This window comes from Microcebus murinus, chromosome 2, assembly GCF_040939455.1.
Source record: "Microcebus murinus isolate Inina chromosome 2, M.murinus_Inina_mat1.0, whole genome shotgun sequence".
Lineage (NCBI taxonomy): Eukaryota > Metazoa > Chordata > Mammalia > Primates > Cheirogaleidae > Microcebus > Microcebus murinus.
Window position 1 is genome coordinate 59,956,258 of NC_134105.1, and position 10,857 is coordinate 59,967,114.

The window sequence follows — 10,857 nt, forward strand, 5'->3', positions numbered from 1 at the left end:
TTGATATTTTCATTTTATATATTTAGTTTTTTCAATAATTTCGAAATTAATTTTCAGTTTTGCATGAAGAAGAGTTCTAACTTTGTTTCTAACAAATTAACCTTTGTTTTCCTTTGATCACCCAAACCCTCCCTTTATCATATACCATATATATGAATCTCATAAATGAATATTTCTGGGCTTTCTACTCATTAGATTTATTTATTTATGTCTTTTGGGGTCAATACTTTGCCAAACAGTTTTTTAGTTTTATGATTTCTTTTAATAATGCCAGTTCAAGTTTATCCTCTTTCTATAATAAATGTTTTAAACTTTTTTATATCATGATCAAGTTATCTCATATTTGATAGGTCCATGAATTAATATGGGGAGAATAAAATGTCTTTCAATAATGAATCTTTCCATCTGGAAACTTGAGATGGCCATTCATTTAAGCCCCCCTTTTAGGTCACTCAATACAGTTTCATTCTATTTTTCATATATGAGCTTAATATATTATATAATATATTTATTCCTATGTCCTTTATAATTTTTGCTTATACTCTGAATGGGATTTTTCCATTATATTTTCTAACTGATCATTATAGGAATATAGGAAAACTCTTGAATTTTGCAAATTTACTTTGTTATCAGAAATCTTATTAGACTCTCTTATTAGCTTTAATCTTTTGTTTAAGAATAAAAGGGAAAAGGATGTCCTCTTTTATTTCTAGTTGGAAAGTAGTATGATTTAAAAATAAAAATAATTTTGACTCTTTGTGTACAATAGTTACAGATCACATTTTTGTTTCTTGCCTTATTTATTATATTGCCTAGAAATTTCAAGCCAGTATTAGATAATTGTTACTGGCAGCTTCCTAGCTTTGCTATTGCCTGAAAGGAAATGTCTACAGTGCACCAAAGCAACTTCCTTGGCAAATGCTGATCTTGGTACTGTTTCCAGCTGAGCCTAGAATAAGTTTAAGACTTCACGGCGGGGCGTGATGGCTCACACCTGTAATCCTAGCACTCTGGGAGGCCGAGGCGGACGGATTGCTCGAGGTCAGAAGTTCAAAACCAGCCTGAATGAGACCCTGTCTCTACTAAAAATAGAAAGAAATTAATTGACCAACTGAAAATATATATACAAAAAATTAGCCAGGCATGGTGGTGCATGCCTGTAGTCTCAGCTACTCGGGAGGCTGAGGTGGTAATGATTGCTTGAGCCCAGGAGATTGAGGTTGCTGTGAGCTAGGCTGATGCCACGGCACTCACTCTAGCCTGGGCAACAAAGTTAGACTCTGTCTCAAAAAAAACCCAAAAAACAACAGACTTCTTCATATAGTACTTTAGGTAGCCACTACCAGTCAGTTGAAGATGGCATAGGTAAGGGGACCTCTATGCCCTCTTCTCCTCTTCCTCTGTTACTATTATGTATGATCTCAGCTATTCCTAATTAAGTATTTTTATCAGGAACACGTGCTAAATTTGATCAAACGTGTTATTCTCTTTATGTATTGATATCATATTATGGTTTTTCTCCTTTGGCCTATTGATATAGTACTCTATTCTTAAATCTTCTACCCTTTTAGAATTCCTGGGAATTCTCCTTCCCTCTGGGTATAGAGCAAGACACCTCTCATATGATGGCCTTCATGGAAGAAAAGAAGCAGAAGGCCAGAAATTGACCTTCCTTGGTTTTGTGGCCTGCTTCGGGGAAGAAGGGAAAGAGGAAGGTAAGAGTGGCCTGCCTGCTTCTGCTGTTTTCTCAAATGCCAGGGTGCTATATTTTGGGAACCCCACTAGTGTTATAGAAATGTATGGTGTAAAAGCATTACTGGCTTAATCAGGAATGTTTTGTGGATCTTCAGCTGTATTTACTTATAATAGGGGCATCCACTTTTTAAACCTACTTTTTTTTCTGAGACAGCTTTACTTGTTTTCATAGATTTATATTCCTAAACTTCAAAAAGCTTTTGTCTTGTCTGCCTTATAGTCAGTCATTAACTACAAATTTTCATTGTTGCCAACAAAAACAATTACTGAATTAATTTAATCTCTATAGTTTCATTACATTAGTTCATATATATACTGATATTATACCAAATTATATCAATTATTGGATAACTTTATAGGTTTTTGGATTTTCAGAGAAAAACTATTATATAGAGGTAAAGTTATTGGACTGTTATATATCCAGGAACCATTTTTCCCATGTTAAGTAATACTAAAATTATTTTTCTTCTGTAGATGTCACTTCTTCAATGACTTTTCTATTATATTTCAAAGTGAAGCTAGCTTGAAGCTATCTTTAAATTCAACTCATTGTGATGTGCCTGCCTGAGGCAACTGACATTTCAAATTGTGATTCCTTTCACCCCAAAAGCAAGAAGGTCTGATCTTTCCTGTAGTTAGAGCTATTTAAATGAAGTTAATTTAAGAAGTCAGAATCCAACTTGTGACTTCTCAGAATCATTCATTTGCATTACAAATCATTTAAGGGAAAAAGGAGCAACTGACTAAAAGATATAAGAAAGACTAGAGTAAAACATTATTAATTGGAACTCTTATTTTTGAATACCTGATCATCTAGGCAGAGGTAATGAAAGCCATTGGACAAAATAATTTACAATGGAAATCAATAGAAGTTCATGGGGGGAGGAGGGATTAAATTGTTCACTAGAACAAACTTTTCAATCTCTGTCAGTACCTGACAGTACCTGTTACATGATGCCCAAATCATTCTTCCTGTTTTCCAGGCCAGCGGGTACAAGAAGAGAGGCTAGTGAGTCTTGGTCATTTGGTCTCAAGTATCACTCTGCTGGTTGGAATCACTGGTTGGATAGTTGAAACCAAATAGAGTAAGTCCTCACTTAACATTGTATATATGTTCTTGGAAACTAGGACTTTAAGTACAATGACTTAACAACAAAATCGATCTTATCAAAGGTAAATTGATATAAACAAGAGTTGAGTTCTTACGACATATTTCTAGTCACAAAAACATCACCAAACTTCTAAATGAAGACTCAAAACACTTCTATTATTAAACATTGAAACAAATGTGAGTTATATACATTTAGGAAAGATTAGTAAAAACAAGTAAGATAATTATTTACCAATTTTTGGTGAATCAATGAGTGATGGTGGTTGTAGTGGTGGTGCTGTAAATTAAGGAATGAGTATTTGCAAAGAGAAAATTATAAGAGGCATCTCCTACCACCACACAGTTCAAAAACCATCACAGATAGGGTGGGTTTGCTGAGAGCTTTGATACCACATCATTTACTGTTGTTCCTCCGTATGATTATTGCAGACTTTACAAATTTTTATTTTACAATAATTTGTATCCATTCGCTCATTCATTTTCCAACCTGCTTATTCCAGTTGAGGATCATAGGTGGCCGGAGCCTATCCCAGCAGCTCAGGGCATGAGGTTGGAACTCATGGACAGTGGCAGATTACATTCAAACAGACACACTCACACTGGGACCACATAGACATGCCAGTTCACCTCACAGGCACAACGGTGGGGTATGGAAGGAAATTGGGGTGCCCAGAGAAAACTCATGCAGACACCAGGAGAACATGTAAACTCCACATGGAGTGGCTCTGCTGGGAATTGATTTTTTTTCCTCATCAACATAATAAGAAGATTATGTTGAATGAAACAACATTATTCAAAGACCTGCTGTACCAATATTTATTGACTATCTAAGCAGTATGTAACAGAGGACGTAAACTAAAATCAATATGTTTGGATGCTTTCTTAAAACTAATTTTGTTTTAAAAATAAAATGTTTGGTCTAAAGCATATTGAAATGAAAAGATTATTTTGTTGTAGCATATCACTGAATTTTATCAATTCTTGTCATTTCAGTGTTTAGAAGGGAATTTATCATATATGTGTATTTCTAACAATTTTCTTATAAACAAATGGAGGAACAAAAGCTTTCTCTCTTTTCCAAAACAAGCAAATAAACAAGCAAAACCACAAGTCATTTACTAACAAACAAGCGTATCTACAGTGCTAGCCAGCCGCCTAATAAGATGAAAAAGAATTAGGGCTTTGTTAATTATGGAAAGCTTTTTTCACCTGCCCTCCACCTATGTTTAAGTCTATCATATCATGGGTATATATTCATAGAAAAATGACCATTCTCTGTGTAATGAAAAGGACTATCAGGTGTGGAGAGAGATAGAAAGACAATCATGGACACAAGCCACAAAAGTTTTAAGCTTGTAGATGTTGTACATCTTTGTTCTTGTTCTAGAATTTCATTGCATTCATATTTCTCTGGGAGGCAGCCTACAATTTTATAATTAAAGGAACAAGATAGAATCCTTTGTGCTTTCTGTTGTTGTTGCTCAATTGTGGTTTTAATTGTTGGACCAGTAGAGGAAAAGACAACTTGTAATTTAATTCTAAAGGATTAAGAACATATGAGCAATACTTGGATGCAAAATACTGGGCTGGCGATCTCACTAAGAGGAAAACTAGTTAGCCCTCACTCACCCATTAAGCAAATTAATAAACTCCATTGGTAAAAGATAACCAAAAAGCAGCATTTCTTTCCTTATTTCCTATATGGTTAGTTATTCTTATTTTCCCATATAATAGCATTATCTATATAAATGCCATCTAGCTCTGGTAGTTAAATGAGCATTATATAGAAAATTAGAAAATCTGGGTTTTAACATGGTACTATGGTTAACTAAATGTATAATTTGGGGCAAGTCACTTGAAAACTCCCTGGACCTTAGGCTTCTCTTTTGTAAGTGAATTGTTATACTACATAATTTCTAAGTTTTCCAGCTCATCTACAAATCATCTAATATCTAGTCTAACATTCAAATTTCCCCAAGTGTCCTAAGATATGTCTTTAGAGCTTTTTTAAAAAAATGAATCCAATAGAAATTCACCCACTACATTTAATTTTTTGTCTTTTTGGACTTTAAAACAGTTTTGAACTTTTTTCATGATATTGACTTCATGATAACTATAGAATATCCCACATTCTAGATTTGTCTGATTGTTTCCTCATACTGAGATTTAGTTTCTTTCTCTATCTTTTGTATTTTCTATAATCTAACTTGTAAGATGCAGTATAAGCATTTTTTGGAAAAATCCTTCATAGATGATATTGAAGTATATTATACCAGAAGGTACATGATGTCTGACTGTCCTACTATTACCAATGAGAATCTTGATTCTTGATTAGGGTGGAAACTACCAGGTTACTCCTTTTTCCCGTCCCCTTCAACTCATGTATTTTACATTTCTTTGCTTCAATGTTTTTATCAGTATTCTTTATTATTATACTCTTGAATTTCCCAAGTATACCTTCATCCTATTGATAGCTAACAGATAAGTCTTCTAATCATTTTCATTATCTCCTTGGAGCAGATGCTCCTAGTCACCTATTAGTATCTAAAATCCTTAACCTGTTGTGGTAGTCCTACAATACCTCAAGTCTCCCAACAAGCCTCTCTGCTCCAACTAAATTAATTTGATTTTTGTCTTCTATATATGATCTTGCTGTTCCCTTTCTCTACCTTCAGTTTCTTATTGCCTTCCTCTCAAATACTTCGAATGATTGCCCCTGGCTTATGTTTATCACCTGCTTTATGATTTATCCCATACCACCAGAAATATTCTCTATATTCAGTTTTTTCTAGTGATCAAATATTCAATTTATGGCATATACTTTTGTAATTTTCAATCCCATGTTTCTTTCTACTGGAAGTAATAGCTTTTCAATATAAGGATTATATTTATTCAAAGTTATAGTCACTGAAAAAGTTGAAATAAGTTTCAAATGCATGATAAAATTGTTTAAAGAATACCTTTATTCTTTTTCTGTTCATAGCCACCATCTATCAGGTGAGAATATGAGTCAGCGTAATGGTGATGAATGAAAGCACTGCTCTTGATAAAGTCAAGGAAGCCACCTTGTGAGACTAGGCTATCACTCAGCAGTGTTGTGAGTTTTCCTTTCTAATTTCAGGTTAGGTCTGATTTTTATGTGGCCTATATTTCTGGAATTGGGCAGTTTGTTCCAGATGGAGCTTTTACGGCTATGGTTTGCTAGGAAATACTGCTGTGCTTGCAGATCATTCATTCACTGATAAACTGAATTGACTTTCTCATGTACTTAACTCAGTTTTTCAGTGTGATGTAGTGAGAGAAAACTGGATCTGGAGTCAGAAGACCAGGCTGTGCCACTCACATTATGTGTGACCTTGGGCAAATTCTTTAAACCCCTTTGAACTTTACCTCCCCCAAAAATAAATTTACCGTGACTACTTCATGGTATTGTTGCAAAACACAAATTAGAGAACATAAAAAAAAATCCTTTGTTATTCATAAAGCACCATCCAAATTTAAAGGATTATTATTTATGTTTTTCAACTTAATAGGGAGATTAATAACTTCTTTTTGGGAAAAATTTCTACCTTGAAATAGTTTATTACTTTTGATTTTTTTAAGTAGGAAAGATAGATTTATTGGATTTTTAAAAAAGCAGTAAGTTTGAAAATAAAGAGAAAAAAAGAATTCATTTTTACCTAAATTCCTTTTTAGCCATATATTTTGCTTATTTTCTCTGTTATCTTAATTTTTTCTACAATATGGGCTTTTAGGGGGTTGTTTGTTTTGGTATGGTTTTTTTGGAAATGTCCTATAACATGTTACTAATTTTTTTTAAAGTACTGATCCAGCTCCCAGTTTTAGGGCTGGCTTTACCCAGCTGAATAAACCTTTCTTTCTATTCGTTTTTAAAACATTTTGCTGCAAATCATGTTCAATCAGTCAATCACGCAATTAATATTTGTGGCATACCTTCGATATAAAAGTCATTCTTCTATTATTAATGTAAAACTTTAGCTTACATAATATCTGTCCTGGATTTCATTTATTTGGATAATAAACTATATTAATCACCTACCATATGCATGGTCATATAAAAATGACTCCTATACTCAACAAGCCTATGTATTAGTCTGGGAGACAAACATAAAAAAGACCTTAACAATAAAACTGTAGGTATGGAGAGGAGAAATGGAGAAGAATTTATGGAAAAGGGATTATTTATAAGTTGTCTTGAATGGAGAGCCTATTCATTGTAAAATGTGGTAACTTTCAATTACACCAGATGCTGATTTTTATTTACAGAATATTTAGGAATACATTGTGACACTATTTGAGAAGCAGATTCATCTATTGCTATGTGACAAATTAATTCTGACATATGCTGGAAATCACACTTTATCTCTTCTGCCACATTCTATCAATTAGAAGTCACTAAGTTCAGCCCATGTACAAAAGAAAGAGAATCAGATAATCCAGTTCATTAGTACATTTTTTACTTTCCATGTAACTTCAGGTGATAATGTCACTAAACTTTCTGCCACTATGTAACAAAAAAACCCCTGTTCTCTAGTTTTCAGTAACATTTTTCTTACTTTCCTTTAAGCCCTCACCAATCGCCTCCTCAATGGATATCAGGATTCTGCTAATGCTTTCCTCAAAGTCCTTTTGATTTCCTCTCAGTTCTTGGTTCCACAACTTCTCCCAAACTTTAGGTTTTTATTACACCATCGTACTATTTTCAGCACTAAAATCCTCATTAGTTATCTATTGCAATGTAACAAATCATCTAGAATATGTAGTAGCTTAAAACAATAATAAACATTATCTTCACAATTTCTGTGGGTCAGGAATTCTAGAGTGCCTTAGCAAGGCACTTCTGGCTCAGGGTCTCTCATGAGGTGCAATTAAGATATTGGCCAGACCGGCATTTATGTGAAGGCTTGACCAGGGCTGGAGAATCCGTTTCCAAGGTTGCTCACTGTCAGAGCAGGCAAGCTGATGCTGATTGTTGGTGGGAGGCTTCAGTTCCTTCCAATGTAAGCCTGTCCATGGGCTGCTTGAGTGTCCACATGACATGATGGCTGACCTCCTCCAGAGTAGGCAATCCAAGAAAGCACGATGGAAGTGACAATGCCATGTATGGTAGTATCGGAAGTCACAAACTACCACTTCTGCTACATTCTATACATTAGAAGCTCCACTAAGTCCAATGTATAATCAAAGGGAAGGGAATCAAAGTAAGGAATGTCTAAGATTTTACAGACATATTCTAAAACCACCACAATCTAAATCCTTCCCTTGACCAATAATCCCTCCAAAAAGATCCCCAAGGGAATGTACCCACACACACACACACACACACACACACACACACGTACACATACACACACACACACACACACACACACACACACACACGGAAGCAAGGCAAAGCTGGAATTTGACTCCAACCCCCAACACATAACCCCAGATCCATAGAGAGGTTTTTTACTGTGGCTAGATGGATCTGAATAAAATAAAACAAAAGTAGGCAGGGCACAGTGAGCTCACACCTGTAATCCTAGCGCTCTGGGAGGCTGAGTCAGGAAGATTGCTTGAGGTCAGGAGTTCGAGACCAGCCTGAGTAAGAAGAAGATCCTGTTTCTATAAAACAATGTAAAAATTACCTAAATGTGATGGTTCATGCCTGTAGTCCCAGCTACTCAGGAGGCTGAGGCAGGAGGATCACTTCAGCCTAGGAGTTTGAGGTTGCAGTGAGCTAAAATGATGCCACTGCACTCTAGCTGGGTAATAGAGCAAAACCGTCTCAAAAAAAAAAAAAAAAAGCAGGCCAGAGGCTCTTAGGTGTGTTTCCACTTCAAGGCTAACCCTTCTAGTGGGAGAAAAGTGAGTGCAAGGATGACCTGGGACAGAAGATAGGAAAGCTGAGAGAGCAGAGACAGTATATTTCCTTTATTTTCTTGAGTTTCTTACCTCAGATTTCTCCCAGTAAGATAGTAACTCCAGGTCGTCCACTGTATTAGAGAAAAAAAAATTGGAAAAGGGGAAATATAGATGATGGAGGTGTCATAAGACATCTGCGGTATTCTTATCACTACATAAGGCCTGTGAAAGAAAAAAGAAGAGGAATGGCCCAAAATATGTATCCTGTGATGTTTACTTAGCAAAGAGACTCTACCCAATAGTACAGTGGTGAGTATAAAGTCCTGAAAACTGACCAGATCATAGCAGCAGACATTTCCCCTTTCAAAGTACAATAATCTGGGAGGATGGGATTAACATTTCCCCATTTTTTTTTTTCGCTTTTTAGCCTACAATCTAGTTGATTTACCCATACTTACCATCAGTCTCTAGTGTGATTGTGGCACCCATGGGGGAAGGATCAGCAGAACACTAGATAAGTCCCACTCATTACTGTTGTGGGCTCCGCTAGCAATCTTTACGACTACCGCAACTGAGATGGAATATAAGGGCAGTCCAGGCCGTGAGTTCCTTTATGAATGTCTCTTGATGTTGCCTCTAGAAATTTCTAAAATAGACTAAGCATGGAGACAAAGTTTATCCCATGGCCACCATATGCATTATACTGATTTCACTCCTCAATGAAATCTTGTATTAATTCCTGCCATCTCAAAGCTGTTCAGCTGTATTGGCCAATAAAACAGGGTAATGAAAATGAGCGTGATTTAACGGTATGGCTCCAAAACACAGTAACATGATATAAAAATGCTCCAGATTTATTGCCATCATATTGAATTTTAAAATTCCCTGCTTATAATCCATTACTATTTTTTTCTGCTGCACGTGGCCTATTTTGAAGGGCATTTGCCCTGACCCACAGAAGAAGCCCCAGACCCAAATCCCCACTAGCTACTAGCAGTGGTTAAGACAAGCCACAGTTGGTACTGTTTGAAATTCTAAGATACAATAGGTGACAGTTTAACCAGCAGGTTTAATCAGCAGCTTTCCTACCACATTATAGGAAATGCCCACTTTTCAGCTGGGGATGAGGGGAAGCCCCACTGCCCCCACACCTTTCCTTGATTGAGCCAGTGTCACATTTTAGCATCTGCCATTTGCATCACACCATTTCCAGGTACCGATTTCCATATTAATCACGACTCCCTGATTCCAAGGCAGAAGCCTAAGTAAGTAGGTGGGAGAAGGGAAAGATGAGAAAATAAAGATGCCAATTAAAACATATTTCAGTCCTCCTGAAGAATTTAGCCCAATCTAGTGATTGGGAGTCTAATCTTGCTATTAAGATCTTAGTCTCATTTCAGGTAAGTTTTCTACCCCTGCTTTGAGAGTAGGGCCAGTGAAGGACACAAAAGGACATGGCCTTCTCTCTTTCCAACTTCTTCCTTCCTATTTCTTGTGCTTGTGCCCTTCATGGCGTAAATGAGGGTACTGAGGGGAGAGAGAGGAGCCTACTTAGGTGACTGCCCACACCTTGAAGATAAGGAGGTGAAGGAGCTCTTTCTGTTGGCAATTTTGTTTCACCATCAGATGCTGGTGACATATAGAGTAGCACATTATCTGCAGATCGTCCTTCCACCTGGATGCATTAGGAAGCAGGCTTTCCATCACCTGACTGGTCTTGGCAAAGGTGATGTGCACCCTCAGCCATGCTACTGTCACCTCGCACAAAGCAGGGGAACCCCAGAGGAAGGTACTCCCATCTCACATAAGCCCCCCTTCAAGAGAATGTATCCCATACTCTCTCAGGTATGTGGCTTCTGGGTAGGTGAGCGGCTGTCCCAGGCAGCCCTGGTGCTTCTCTTTGCTCTTCTCCAAATCCTCAGCACTAAGGAATATGGAAGCTTTCTGTTTCCCTTTCTTGGAACCACTGATTATTCTTCACACTTTGTACCAGCTCTATAATGAGCCAGCTTGCAGCAACACCAGGCAAGAAGAAGACATTGCCTGACATTCCAGAGTGGATCCTCAAACTCTGGGTGATGGTTCTCCTGAGACTTCAAACTCTTTCCAGGGTGAGAGAGGAA